This window comes from Protopterus annectens, chromosome 1.part2 (assembly GCF_019279795.1).
Source record: "Protopterus annectens isolate FY-2018-M chromosome 1.part2, PAN1.0, whole genome shotgun sequence".
Classification (NCBI taxonomy): domain Eukaryota; kingdom Metazoa; phylum Chordata; order Ceratodontiformes; family Protopteridae; genus Protopterus; species Protopterus annectens.
The window spans coordinates 467462919-467478208 of record NC_056727.1 but is presented as its reverse complement, the minus strand read 5'-3'; the positions used below and the strand labels follow the sequence as shown (position 1 = coordinate 467478208).

Below are 15290 nucleotides of genomic sequence, written 5' to 3'. Positions count from 1 at the left end.
GAAACTTCCCTCCTTCCTAATAAGGCAATGGATCAGTAACAGGAACTAAAAACAAAGCCCAGGGATCAGCAACTCTGAAACTGGACTACTCTAGTTCAGTAAGGCAGGAAAACAAGAGATTTTTTTTTTTTTTACAGAGACAAGGAAAAAAACAGACAGTAAATGCTATAAATGCTGTAAATCGGCTAGCGCACTTTAGTGTGTAGCCTACAGAAACAATTTGCAACAATTAGTAACTTAAAGTGCAATAAACAGTGTAAAATGCAGAAATCACTTAAAGTAGCAGTAAAACAGGCGAAATGCAGTCGCTAGCTTAATAACAGTGGGAAAGCCACAAAAATACTTATATCTGGTAGAAAGTCACTCTTTTAGCTCTCTGCTGCTTGGATCACTCTGCAGGCCACCACGAGGATCTGTGCTGAGTTGGTACAAGCTGGAAAACGCGTGTTTAGCGTGTTTTATAGCAGGGGCTGAAAGGAGCTAGGAATTGGCCCAAAACGACCAATGGACTACTAGTTTCTGGCTGAAACTTCACCAAATCGGACAAAAGGCTGCTCAGTGCTTCCCACTCCCACTGGTAAGCAAAGAAACTTCCCTCCTTCCTAATAAGGCAATGGATCAGTAACAGGAACTAAAAACAAAGCCCAGGGATCAGCAACTCTGAAACTGGACTACTCTAGTTCAGTAAGGCAGGAAAACAAGAGATTTTTTGTTTTTTTACAGAGACAAGGAAAAAACAGACAGTAAATGCTATAAATGCTGTAAATCGGCTAGCGCACTTTAGTGTGTAGCCTACAGAAACAATTTGCAACAATTAGTAACTTAAAGTGCAATAAACAGTGTAAAATGCAGAAATCACTTAAAGTAGCAGTAAAACAGGCGAAATGCAGTCGCTAGCTTAATAACAGTGGGAAAGCCACAAAAAATACTTATATCTGGTAGAAAGTCACTCTTTTAGCTCTCTGCTGCTTGGATCACTCTGCAGGCCACCACGAGGATCTGTGCTGAGTTGGTACAAGCTGGAAAACGCACGTTTAGCGTGTTTTATAGCAGGGGGGTGAAAGGAGCTAGGAATTGGCCCAAAACGACCAATGGACTACTAGTTTCTGGCTGAAACTTCACCAAATCGGACAAAAGGCTGCTCAGTGCTTCCCACTCCCACTGGTAAGCAAAGAAACTTCCCTCCTTCCTAATAAGGCAATGGATCAGTAACAGGAACTAAAAACAAAGCCCAGGGATCAGCAACTCTGAAACTGGACTACTCTAGTTCAGTAAGGCAGGAAAACAAGAGATTTTTTGTTTTTTTACAGAGACAAGGAAAAAAACAGACAGTAAATGCTATAAATGCTGTAAATCGGCTAGCGCACTTTAGTGTGTAGCCTACAGAAACAATTTGCAACAATTAGTAACTTAAAGTGCAATAAACAGTGTAAAATGCAGAAATCACTTAAAGTAGCAGTAAAACAGGCGAAATGCAGTCGCTAGCTTAATAACAGTGGGAAAGCCACAAAAAATACTTATATCTGGTAGAAAGTCACTCTTTTAGCTCTCTGCTGCTTGGATCACTCTGCAGGCCACCACGAGGATCTGTGCTGAGTTGGTACAAGCTGGAAAACGCGCGTTTAGCGTGTTTTATAGCAGGGGGCTGAAAGGAGCTAGGAATTGGCCCAAAACGACCAATGGACTACTAGTTTCTGGCTGAAACTTCACCAAATCGGACAAAAAGGCTGCTCAGTGCTTCCCACTCCCACTGGTAAGCAAAGAAACTTCCCTCCTTCCTAATAAGGCAATGGATCAGTAACAGGAACTAAAAACAAAGCCCAGGGATCAGCAACTCTGAAACTGGACTACTCTAGTTCAGTAAGGCAGGAAAACAAGAGATTTTTTTTTTTTTTACAGAGACAAGGAAAAAACAGACAGTAAATGCTATAAATGCTGTAAATCGGCTAGCGCACTTTAGTGTGTAGCCTACAGAAACAATTTGCAACAATTAGTAACTTAAAGTGCAATAAACAGTGTAAAATGCAGAAATCACTTAAAGTAGCAGTAAAACAGGCGAAATGCAGTCGCTAGCTTAATAACAGTGGGAAAGCCACAAAAATACTTATATCTGGTAGAAAGTCACTCTTTTAGCTCTCTGCTGCTTGGATCACTCTGCAGGCCACCACGAGGATCTGTGCTGAGTTGGTACAAGCTGGAAAACGCACGTTTAGCGTGTTTTATAGCAGGGGGCTGAAAGGAGCTAGGAATTGGCCCAAAACGACCAATGGACTACTAGTTTCTGGCTGAAACTTCACCAAATCGGACAAAAAGGCTGCTCAGTGCTTCCCACTCCCACTGGTAAGCAAAGAAACTTCCCTCCTTCCTAATAAGGCAATGGATCAGTAACAGGAACTAAAAACAAAGCCCAGGGATCAGCAACTCTGAAACTGGACTACTCTAGTTCAGTAAGGCAGGAAAACAAGAGATTTTTTTTTTTTTACAGAGACAAGGAAAAAAACAGACAGTAAATGCTATAAATGCTGTAAATCGGCTAGCGCACTTTAGTGTGTAGCCTACAGAAACAATTTGCAACAATTAGTAACTTAAAGTGCAATAAACAGTGTAAAATGCAGAAATCACTTAAAGTAGCAGTAAAACAGGCGAAATGCAGTCGCTAGCTTAATAACAGTGGGAAAGCCACAAAAATACTTATATCTGGTAGAAAGTCACTCTTTTAGCTCTCTGCTGCTTGGATCACTCTGCAGGCCACCACGAGGATCTGTGCTGAGTTGGTACAAGCTGGAAAAACGCGTTTAGCATGTTTTATAGCAGGGGGCTGAAAGGAGCTAGGAATTGGCCCAAAACGACCAATGGACTACTAGTTTCTGGCTGAAACTTCACCAAATCGGACAAAAAGGCTGCTCAGTGCTTCCCACTCCCACTGGTAAGCAAAGAAACTTCCCTCCTTCCTAATAAGGCAATGGATCAGTAACAGGAACTAAAAACAAAGCCCAGGGATCAGCAACTCTGAAACTGGACTACTCTAGTTCAGTAAGGCAGGAAAACAAGAGATTTTTTTTTTTTTTACAGAGACAAGGAAAAAAACAGACAGTAAATGCTATAAATGCTGTAAATCGGCTAGCGCACTTTAGTGTGTAGCCTACAGAAACAATTTGCAACAATTAGTAACTTAAAGTGCAATAAACAGTGTAAAATGCAGAAATCACTTAAAGTAGCAGTAAAACAGGCGAAATGCAGTCGCTAGCTTAATAACAGTGGGAAAGCCACAAAAATACTTATATCTGGTAGAAAGTCACTCTTTTAGCTCTCTGCTGCTTGGATCACTCTGCAGGCCACCACGAGGATCTGTGCTGAGTTGGTACAAGCTGGAAAACGTGCGTCTAGCGTGTTTTATAGCAGGGGCTGAAAGGAGCTAGGAATTGGCCCAAAACGACCAATGGACTACTAGTTTCTGGCTGAAACTTCACCAAATCGGACTAAAAGGCTGCTCAGTGCTTCCCACTCCCACTGGTAAGCAAAGAAACTTCCCTCCTTCCTAATAAGGCAATGGATCAGTAACAGGAACTAAAAACAAAGCCCAGGGATCAGCAACTCTGAAACTGGACTACTCTAGTTCAGTAAGGCAGGAAAACAAGAGATTTTTTGTTTTTTTACAGAGACAAGGAAAAAAACAGACAGTAAATGCTATAAATGCTGTAAATCGGCTAGCGCACTTTAGTGTGTAGCCTACAGAAACAATTTGCAACAATTAGTAACTTAAAGTGCAATAAACAGTGTAAAATGCAGAAATCACTTAAAGTAGCAGTAAAACAGGCGAAATGCAGTCGCTAGCTTAATAACAGTGGGAAAGCCACAAAAAATACTTATATCTGGTAGAAAGTCACTCTTTTAGCTCTCTGCTGCTTGGATCACTCTGCAGGCCACCACGAGGATCTGTGCTGAGTTGGTACAAGCTGGAAAACGCACGTTTAGCGTGTTTTATAGCAGGGGGCTGAAAGGAGCTAGGAATTGGCCCAAAACGACCAATGGACTACTAGTTTCTGGCTGAAACTTCACCAAATCGGACAAAAAGGCTGCTCAGTGCTTCCCACTCCCACTGGTAAGCAAAGAAACTTCCCTCCTTCCTAATAAGGCAATGGATCAGTAACAGGAACTAAAAACAAAGCCCAGGGATCAGCAACTCTGAAACTGGACTACTCTAGTTCAGTAAGGCAGGAAAACAAGAGATTTTTTGTTTTTTTACAGAGACAAGGAAAAAAACAGACAGTAAATGCTATAAATGCTGTAAATCGGCTAGCGCACTTTAGTGTGTAGCCTACAGAAACAATTTGCAACAATTAGTAACTTAAAGTGCAATAAACAGTGTAAAATGCAGAAATCACTTAAAGTAGCAGTAAAACAGGCGAAATGCAGTCGCTAGCTTAATAACAGTGGGAAAGCCACAAAAAATACTTATATCTGGTAGAAAGTCACTCTTTTAGCTCTCTGCTGCTTGGATCACTCTGCAGGCCACCACGAGGATCTGTGCTGAGTTGGTACAAGCTGGAAAACGCACGTTTAGCGTGTTTTATAGCAGGGGGCTGAAAGGAGCTAGGAATTGGCCCAAAACGACCAATGGACTACTAGTTTCTGGCTGAAACTTCACCAAATCGGACAAAAAGGCTGCTCAGTGCTTCCCACTCCCACTGGTAAGCAAAGAAACTTCCCTCCTTCCTAATAAGGCAATGGATCAGTAACAGGAACTAAAAACAAAGCCCAGGGATCAGCAACTCTGAAACTGGACTACTCTAGTTCAGTAAGGCAGGAAAACAAGAGATTTTTTGTTTTTTTACAGAGACAAGGAAAAAACAGACAGTAAATGCTATAAATGCTGTAAATCGGCTAGCGCACTTTAGTGTGTAGCCTACAGAAACAATTTGCAACAATTAGTAACTTAAAGTGCAATAAACAGTGTAAAATGCAGAAATCACTTAAAGTAGCAGTAAAACAGGCGAAATGCAGTCGCTAGCTTAATAACAGTGGGAAAGCCACAAAAAATACTTATATCTGGTAGAAAGTCACTCTTTTAGCTCTCTGCTGCTTGGATCACTCTGCAGGCCACCACGAGGATCTGTGCTGAGTTGGTACAAGCTGGAAAACGCACGTTTAGCGTGTTTTATAGCAGGGGGCTGAAAGGAGCTAGGAATTGGCCCAAAACGACCAATGGACTACTAGTTTCTGGCTGAAACTTCACCAAATCGGACAAAAAGGCTGCTCAGTGCTTCCCACTCCCACTGGTAAGCAAAGAAACTTCCCTCCTTCCTAATAAGGCAATGGATCAGTAACAGGAACTAAAAACAAAGCCCAGGGATCAGCAACTCTGAAACTGGACTACTCTAGTTCAGTAAGGCAGGAAAACAAGAGATTTTTTGTTTTTTTACAGAGACAAGGAAAAAAACAGACAGTAAATGCTATAAATGCTGTAAATCGGCTAGCGCACTTTAGTGTGTAGCCTACAGAAACAATTTGCAACAATTAGTAACTTAAAGTGCAATAAACAGTGTAAAATGCAGAAATCACTTAAAGTAGCAGTAAAACAGGCGAAATGCAGTCGCTAGCTTAATAACAGTGGGAAAGCCACAAAAAATACTTATATCTGGTAGAAAGTCACTCTTTTAGCTCTCTGCTGCTTGGATCACTCTGCAGGCCACCACGAGGATCTGTGCTGAGTTGGTACAAGCTGGAAAACGCGTTTAGCGTGTTTTATAGCAGGGCCTGAAAGGAGCTAGGAATTGGCCCAAAACGACCAATGGACTACTAGTTTCTGGCTGAACCTTCACCAAATCGGACAAAAAGGCTGCTCAGTGCTTCCCACTCCCACTGGTAAGCAAAGAAACTTCCTCCTTCCTAATAAGGCAATGGATCAGTAACAGGAACTAAAAACAAAGCCCAGGGATCAGCAACTCTGAAACTGGACTACTCTAGTTCAGTAAGGCAGGAAAACAAGAGATTTTTTGTTTTTTTACAGAGACAAGGAAAAAAACAGACAGTAAATGCTATAAATGCTGTAAATCGGCTAGCGCACTTTAGTGTGTAGCCTACAGAAACAATTTGCAACAATTAGTAACTTAAAGTGCAATAAACAGTGTAAAATGCAGAAATCACTTAAAGTAGCAGTAAAACAGGCGAAATGCAGTCGCTAGCTTAATAACAGTGGGAAAGCCACAAAAAATACTTATATCTGGTAGAAAGTCACTCTTTTAGCTCTCTGCTGCTTGGATCACTCTGCAGGCCACCACGAGGATCTGTGCTGAGTTGGTACAAGCTGGAAAACACACGTTTAGCGTGTTTTATAGCATGGGCTGAAAGGAGCTAGGAATTGGCCCAAAACGACCAATGGACTACTAGTTTCTGGCTGAAACTTCACCAAATCGGACAAAAGGCTGCTCAGTGCTTCCCACTCCCACTGGTAAGCAAAGAAACTTCCCTCCTTCCTAATAAGGCAATGGATCAGTAACAGGAACTAAAAACAAAGCCCAGGGATCAGCAACTCTGAAACTGGACTACTCTAGTTCAGTAAGGCAGGAAAACAAGAGATTTTTTGTTTTTTTACAGAGACAAGGAAAAAAACAGACAGTAAATGCTATAAATGCTGTAAATCGGCTAGCGCACTTTAGTGTGTAGCCTACAGAAACAATTTGCAACAATTAGTAACTTAAAGTGCAATAAACAGTGTAAAATGCAGAAATCACTTAAAGTAGCAGTAAAACAGGCGAAATGCAGTCGCTAGCTTAATAACAGTGGGAAAGCCACAAAAAATACTTATATCTGGTAGAAAGTCACTCTTTTAGCTCTCTGCTGCTTGGATCACTCTGCAGGCCACCACGAGGATCTGTGCTGAGTTGGTACAAGCTGGAAAACGCGTGTTTAGCGTGTTTTATAGCAGGGGCTGAAAGGAGCTAGGAATTGGCCCAAAACGACCAATGGACTACTAGTTTCTGGCTGAAACTTCACCAAATCGGACAAAAGGCTGCTCAGTGCTTCCCACTCCCACTGGTAAGCAAAGAAACTCCCTCCTTCCTAATAAGGCAATGGATCAGTAACAGGAACTAAAAACAAAGCCCAGGGATCAGCAACTCTGAAACTGGACTACTCTAGTTCAGTAAGGCAGGAAAACAAGAGATTTTTTGTTTTTTTACAGAGACAAGGAAAAAAACAGACAGTAAATGCTATAAATGCTGTAAATCGGCTAGCGCACTTTAGTGTGTAGCCTACAGAAACAATTTGCAACAATTAGTAACTTAAAGTGCAATAAACAGTGTAAAATGCAGAAATCACTTAAAGTAGCAGTAAAACAGGCGAAATGCAGTCGCTAGCTTAATAACAGTGGGAAAGCCACAAAAAATACTTATATCTGGTAGAAAGTCACTCTTTTAGCTCTCTGCTGCTTGGATCACTCTGCAGGCCACCACGAGGATCTGTGCTGAGTTGGTACAAGCTGGAAAACGCACGTTTAGCGTGTTTTATAGCAGGGGGCTGAAAGGAGCTAGGAATTGGCCCAAAACGACCAATGGACTACTAGTTTCTGGCTGAAACTTCACCAAATCGGACAAAAAGGCTGCTCAGTGCTTCCCACTCCCACTGGTAAGCAAAGAAACTTCCCTCCTTCCTAATAAGGCAATGGATCAGTAACAGGAACTAAAAACAAAGCCCAGGGATCAGCAACTCTGAAACTGGACTACTCTAGTTCAGTAAGGCAGGAAAACAAGAGATTTTTTTTTTTTTACAGAGACAAGGAAAAAAACAGACAGTAAATGCTATAAATGCTGTAAATCGGCTAGCGCACTTTAGTGTGTAGCCTACAGAAACAATTTGCAACAATTAGTAACTTAAAGTGCAATAAACAGTGTAAAATGCAGAAATCACTTAAAGTAGCAGTAAAACAGGCGAAATGCAGTCGCTAGCTTAATAACAGTGGGAAAGCCACAAAAAATACTTATATCTGGTAGAAAGTCACTCTTTTAGCTCTCTGCTGCTTGGATCACTCTGCAGGCCACCACGAGGATCTGTGCTGAGTTGGTACAAGCTGGAAAACGCGTGTTTAGCGTGTTTTATAGCAGGGGGCTGAAAGGAGCTAGGAATTGGCCCAAAACGACCAATGGACTACTAGTTTCTGGCTGAAACTTCACCAAATCGGACAAAAAGGCTGCTCAGTGCTTCCCACTCCCACTGGTAAGCAAAGAAACTTCCTCCTTCCTAATAAGGCAATGGATCAGTAACAGGAACTAAAAACAAAGCCCAGGGATCAGCAACTCTGAAACTGGACTACTCTAGTTCAGTAAGGTGGGAAAACAAGAGATTTTTTTTTTTTTACAGAGACAAGGAAAAAAACAGACAGTAAATGCTATAAATGCTGTAAATCGGCTAGCGCACTTTAGTGTGTAGCCTACAGAAACAATTTGCAACAATTAGTAACTTAAAGTGCAATAAACAGTGTAAAATGCAGAAATCACTTAAAGTAGCAGTAAAACAGGCGAAATGCAGTCGCTAGCTTAATAACAGTGGGAAAGCCACAAAAATACTTATATCTGGTAGAAAGTCACTCTTTTAGCTCTCTGCTGCTTGGATCACTCTGCAGGCCACCACGAGGATCTGTGCTGAGTTGGTACAAGCTGGAAAACGCACGTTTAGCGTGTTTTATAGCAGGGGGCTGAAAGGAGCTAGGAATTGGCCCAAAACGACCAATGGACTACTAGTTTCTGGCTGAAACTTCACCAAATCGGACAAAAAGGCTGCTCAGTGCTTCCCACTCCCACTGGTAAGCAAAGAAACTTCCCTCCTTCCTAATAAGGCAATGGATCAGTAACAGGAACTAAAAACAAAGCCCAGGGATCAGCAACTCTGAAACTGGACTACTCTAGTTCAGTAAGGCAGGAAAACAAGAGATTTTTTGTTTTTTTACAGAGACAAGGAAAAAAACAGACAGTAAATGCTATAAATGCTGTAAATCGGCTAGCGCACTTTAGTGTGTAGCCTACAGAAACAATTTGCAACAATTAGTAACTTAAAGTGCAATAAACAGTGTAAAATGCAGAAATCACTTAAAGTAGCAGTAAAACAGGCGAAATGCAGTCGCTAGCTTAATAACAGTGGGAAAGCCACAAAAAATACTTATATCTGGTAGAAAGTCACTCTTTTAGCTCTCTGCTGCTTGGATCACTCTGCAGGCCACCACGAGGATCTGTGCTGAGTTGGTACAAGCTGGAAAACGCACGTTTAGCGTGTTTTATAGCAGGTGAAAGGAGCTAGGAATTGGCCCAAAACGACCAATGGACTACTAGTTTCTGGCTGAAACTTCACCAAATCGGACAAAAGGCTGCTCAGTGCTTCCCACTCCCACTGGTAAGCAAAGAAACTTCCCTCCTTCCTAATAAGGCAATGGATCAGTAACAGGAACTAAAAACAAAGCCCAGGGATCAGCAACTCTGAAACTGGACTACTCTAGTTCAGTAAGGCAGGAAAACAAGAGATTTTTTGTTTTTTTACAGAGACAAGGAAAAAAACAGACAGTAAATGCTATAAATGCTGTAAATCGGCTAGCGCACTTTAGTGTGTAGCCTACAGAAACAATTTGCAACAATTAGTAACTTAAAGTGCAATAAACAGTGTAAAATGCAGAAATCACTTAAAGTAGCAGTAAAACAGGCGAAATGCAGTCGCTAGCTTAATAACAGTGGGAAAGCCACAAAAAATACTTATATCTGGTAGAAAGTCACTCTTTTAGCTCTCTGCTGCTTGGATCACTCTGCAGGCCACCACGAGGATCTGTGCTGAGTTGGTACAAGCTGGAAAACGCGTGTTTAGCGTGTTTTATAGCAGGGAGCTGAAATGAGCTAGGAATTGGCCCAAAACGACCAATGGACTACTAGTTTCTGGCTGAAACTTCACCAAATCGGACAATAAGGCTGCTCAGTGCTTCCCACTCCCACTGGTAAGCAAAGAAACTTCCCTCCTTCCTAATAAGGCAATGGATCAGTAACAGGAACTAAAAACAAAGCCCAGGGATCAGCAACTCTGAAACTGGACTACTCTAGTTCAGTAAGGCAGGAAAACAAGAGATTTTTTTTTTTTTTACAGAGACAAGGAAAAAACAGACAGTAAATGCTATAAATGCTGTAAATCGGCTAGCGCACTTTAGTGTGTAGCCTACAGAAACAATTTGCAACAATTAGTAACTTAAAGTGCAATAAACAGTGTAAAATGCAGAAATCACTTAAAGTAGCAGTAAAACAGGCGAAATGCAGTCGCTAGCTTAATAACAGTGGGAAAGCCACAAAAATACTTATATCTGGTAGAAAGTCACTCTTTTAGCTCTCTGCTGCTTGGATCACTCTGCAGGCCACCACGAGGATCTGTGCTGAGTTGGTACAAGCTGGAAAACGCACGTTTAGCGTGTTTTATAGCAGGAGCTAGGAATTGGCCCAAAACGACCAATGGACTACTAGTTTCTGGCTGAAACTTCACCAAATCGGACAAAAAGGCTGCTCAGTGCTTCCCACTCCCACTGGTAAGCAAAGAAACTTCCCTCCTTCCTAATAAGGCAATGGATCAGTAACAGGAACTAAAAACAAAGCCCAGGGATCAGCAACTCTGAAACTGGACTACTCTAGTTCAGTAAGGCAGGAAAACAAGAGATTTTTTGTTTTTTTACAGAGACAAGGAAAAAACAGACAGTAAATGCTATAAATGCTGTAAATCGGCTAGCGCACTTTAGTGTGTAGCCTACAGAAACAATTTGCAACAATTAGTAACTTAAAGTGCAATAAACAGTGTAAAATGCAGAAATCACTTAAAGTAGCAGTAAAACAGGCGAAATGCAGTCGCTAGCTTAATAACAGTGGGAAAGCCACAAAAAATACTTATATCTGGTAGAAAGTCACTCTTTTAGCTCTCTGCTGCTTGGATCACTCTGCAGGCCACCACGAGGATCTGTGCTGAGTTGGTACAAGCTGGAAAACGCACGTTTAGCGTGTTTTATAGCAGGGGCTGAAAGGAGCTAGGAATTGGCCCAAAACGACCAATGGACTACTAGTTTCTGGCTGAAACTTCACCAAATCGGACAAAAGGCTGCTCAGTGCTTCCCACTCCCACTGGTAAGCAAAGAAACTTCCCTCCTTCCTAATAAGGCAATGGATCAGTAACAGGAACTAAAAACAAAGCCCAGGGATCAGCAACTCTGAAACTGGACTACTCTAGTTCAGTAAGGCAGGAAAACAAGAGATTTTTTTTTTTTTTACAGAGACAAGGAAAAAAACAGACAGTAAATGCTATAAATGCTGTAAATCGGCTAGCGCACTTTAGTGTGTAGCCTACAGAAACAATTTGCAACAATTAGTAACTTAAAGTGCAATAAACAGTGTAAAATGCAGAAATCACTTAAAGTAGCAGTAAAACAGGCGAAATGCAGTCGCTAGCTTAATAACAGTGGGAAAGCCACAAAAATACTTATATCTGGTAGAAAGTCACTCTTTTAGCTCTCTGCTGCTTGGATCACTCTGCAGGCCACCACGAGGATCTGTGCTGAGTTGGTACAAGCTGGAAAACGCACGTTTAGCGTGTTTTATAGCAGGGGGCTGAAAGGAGCTAGGAATTGGCCCAAAACGACCAATGGACTACTAGTTTCTGGCTGAAACTTCACCAAATCGGACAAAAAGGCTGCTCAGTGCTTCCCACTCCCACTGGTAAGCAAAGAAACTTCCCTCCTTCCTAATAAGGCAATGGATCAGTAACAGGAACTAAAAACAAAGCCCAGGGATCAGCAACTCTGAAACTGGACTACTCTAGTTCAGTAAGGCAGGAAAACAAGAGATTTTTTGTTTTTTTACAGAGACAAGGAAAAAAACAGACAGTAAATGCTATAAATGCTGTAAATCGGCTAGCGCACTTTAGTGTGTAGCCTACAGAAACAATTTGCAACAATTAGTAACTTAAAGTGCAATAAACAGTGTAAAATGCAGAAATCACTTAAAGTAGCAGTAAAACAGGCGAAATGCAGTCGCTAGCTTAATAACAGTGGGAAAGCCACAAAAAATACTTATATCTGGTAGAAAGTCACTCTTTTAGCTCTCTGCTGCTTGGATCACTCTGCAGGCCACCACGAGGATCTGTGCTGAGTTGGTACAAGCTGGAAAACGCACGTTTAGCGTGTTTTATAGCAGGGGGCTGAAAGGAGCTAGGAATTGGCCCAAAACGACCAATGGACTACTAGTTTCTGGCTGAAACTTCACCAAATCGGACAAAAAGGCTGCTCAGTGCTTCCCACTCCCACTGGTAAGCAAAGAAACTTCCCTCCTTCCTAATAAGGCAATGGATCAGTAACAGGAACTAAAAACAAAGCCCAGGGATCAGCAACTCTGAAACTGGACTACTCTAGTTCAGTAAGGCAGGAAAACAAGAGATTTTTTGTTTTTTTTACAGAGACAAGGAAAAAAACAGACAGTAAATGCTATAAATGCTGTAAATCGGCTAGCGCACTTTAGTGTGTAGCCTACAGAAACAATTTGCAACAATTAGTAACTTAAAGTGCAATAAACAGTGTAAAATGCAGAAATCACTTAAAGTAGCAGTAAAACAGGCGAAATGCAGTCGCTAGCTTAATAACAGTGGGAAAGCCACAAAAAATACTTATATCTGGTAGAAAGTCACTCTTTTAGCTCTCTGCTGCTTGGATCACTCTGCAGGCCACCACGAGGATCTGTGCTGAGTTGGTACAAGCTGGAAAACACGCGTTTAGCGTGTTTTATAGCAGGGGCTGAAAGGAGCTAGGAATTGGCCCAAAACGACCAATGGACTACTAGTTTCTGGCTGAAACTTCACCAAATCGGACAAAAAGGTTGCTCAGTGCTTCCCACTCCCACTGGTAAGCAAAGAAACTTCCCTCCTTCCTAATAAGGCAATGGATCAGTAACAGGAACTAAAAACAAAGCCCAGGGATCAGCAACTCTGAAACTGGACTACTCTAGTTCAGTAAGGTGGGAAAACAAGAGATTTTTTTTTTTTTTACAGAGACAAGGAAAAAAACAGACAGTAAATGCTATAAATGCTGTAAATCGGCTAGCGCACTTTAGTGTGTAGCCTACAGAAACAATTTGCAACAATTAGTAACTTAAAGTGCAATAAACAGTGTAAAATGCAGAAATCACTTAAAGTAGCAGTAAAACAGGCGAAATGCAGTCGCTAGCTTAATAACAGTGGGAAAGCCACAAAAATACTTATATCTGGTAGAAAGTCACTCTTTTAGCTCTCTGCTGCTTGGATCACTCTGCAGGCCACCACGAGGATCTGTGCTGAGTTGGTACAAGCTGGAAAACGCGTGTTTAGCGTGTTTTATAGCAGGGGCTGAAAGGAGCTAGGAATTGGCCCAAAACGACCAATGGACTACTAGTTTCTGGCTGAAACTTCACCAAATCGGACAAAAGGTTGCTCAGTGCTTCCCACTCCCACTGGTAAGCAAAGAAACTTCCCTCCTTCCTAATAAGGCAATGGATCAGTAACAGGAACTAAAAACAAAGCCCAGGGATCAGCAACTCTGAAACTGGACTACTCTAGTTCAGTAAGGCAGGAAAACAAGAGATTTTTTTTTTTTTTACAGAGACAAGGAAAAAACAGACAGTAAATGCTATAAATGCTGTAAATCGGCTAGCGCACTTTAGTGTGTAGCCTACAGAAACAATTTGCAACAATTAGTAACTTAAAGTGCAATAAACAGTGTAAAATGCAGAAATCACTTAAAGTAGCAGTAAAACAGGCGAAATGCAGTCGCTAGCTTAATAACAGTGGGAAAGCCACAAAAATACTTATATCTGGTAGAAAGTCACTCTTTTAGCTCTCTGCTGCTTGGATCACTCTGCAGGCCACCACGAGGATCTGTGCTGAGTTGGTACAAGCTGGAAAACGCGTTTAGCGTGTTTTATAGCAGGGGCTGAAAGGAGCTAGGAATTGGCCCAAAACGACCAATGGACTACTAGTTTCTGGCTGAAACTTCACCAAATCGGACAAAAGGTTGCTCAGTGCTTCCCACTCCCACTGGTAAGCAAAGAAACTTCCCTCCTTCCTAATAAGGCAATGGATCAGTAACAGGAACTAAAAACAAAGCCCAGGGATCAGCAACTCTGAAACTGGACTACTCTAGTTCAGTAAGGCAGGAAAACAAGAGATTTTTTTTTTTTTTACAGAGACAAGGAAAAAAACAGACAGTAAATGCTATAAATGCTGTAAATCGGCTAGCGCACTTTAGTGTGTAGCCTACAGAAACAATTTGCAACAATTAGTAACTTAAAGTGCAATAAACAGTGTAAAATGCAGAAATCACTTAAAGTAGCAGTAAAACAGGCGAAATGCAGTCGCTAGCTTAATAACAGTGGGAAAGCCACAAAAATACTTATATCTGGTAGAAAGTCACTCTTTTAGCTCTCTGCTGCTTGGATCACTCTGCAGGCCACCACGAGGATCTGTGCTGAGTTGGTACAAGCTGGAAAATGCGTGTTTAGCGTGTTTTATAGCATGTGCTGAAAGGAGCTAGGAATTGGCCCAAAACGACCAATGGACTACTAGTTTCTGGCTGAAACTTCACCAAATCGGACAAAAGGTTGCTCAGTGCTTCCCACTCCCACTGGTAAGCAAAGAAACTTCCCTCCTTCCTAATAAGGCAATGGATCAGTAACAGGAACTAAAAACAAAGCCCAGGGATCAGCAACTCTGAAACTGGACTACTCTAGTTCAGTAAGGTGGGAAAACAAGAGATTTTTTGTTTTATTACAGAGACAAGGAAAAAACAGACAGTAAATGCTATAAATGCTGTAAATCGGCTAGCGCACTTTAGTGTGTAGCCTACAGAAACAATTTGCAACAATTAGTAACTTAAAGTGCAATAAACAGTGTAAAATGCAGAAATCACTTAAAGTAGCAGTAAAACAGGCGAAATGCAGTCGCTAGCTTAATAACAGTGGGAAAGCCACAAAAATACTTATATCTGGTAGAAAGTCACTCTTTTAGCTCTCTGCTGCTTGGATCACTCTGCAGGCCACCACGAGGATCTGTGCTGAGTTGGTACAAGCTGGAAAACGTGTTTAGCGTGTTTTATAGCAGGGGCTGAAAGGAGCTAGGAATTGGCCCAAAACGACCAATGGACTACTAGTTTCTGGCTGAAACTTCACCAAATCGGACAAAAGGTTGCTCAGTGCTTCCCACTCCCACTGGTAAGCAAAGAAACTTCCCTCCTTCCTAATAAGGCAATGGATCAGTAACAG

General features: G+C 41.6%; 1 protein-coding gene across 1 annotated transcript in view; it reads right to left on the bottom strand.

Annotated features, from left to right (window-relative positions):
* Window positions 1–15290, bottom strand: part of CFAP61 (cilia and flagella associated protein 61) — a 4145169-nt gene that overhangs the window by 1709341 nt on the left and 2420538 nt on the right. The gene's annotated exons all lie outside the window — the stretch shown is intronic.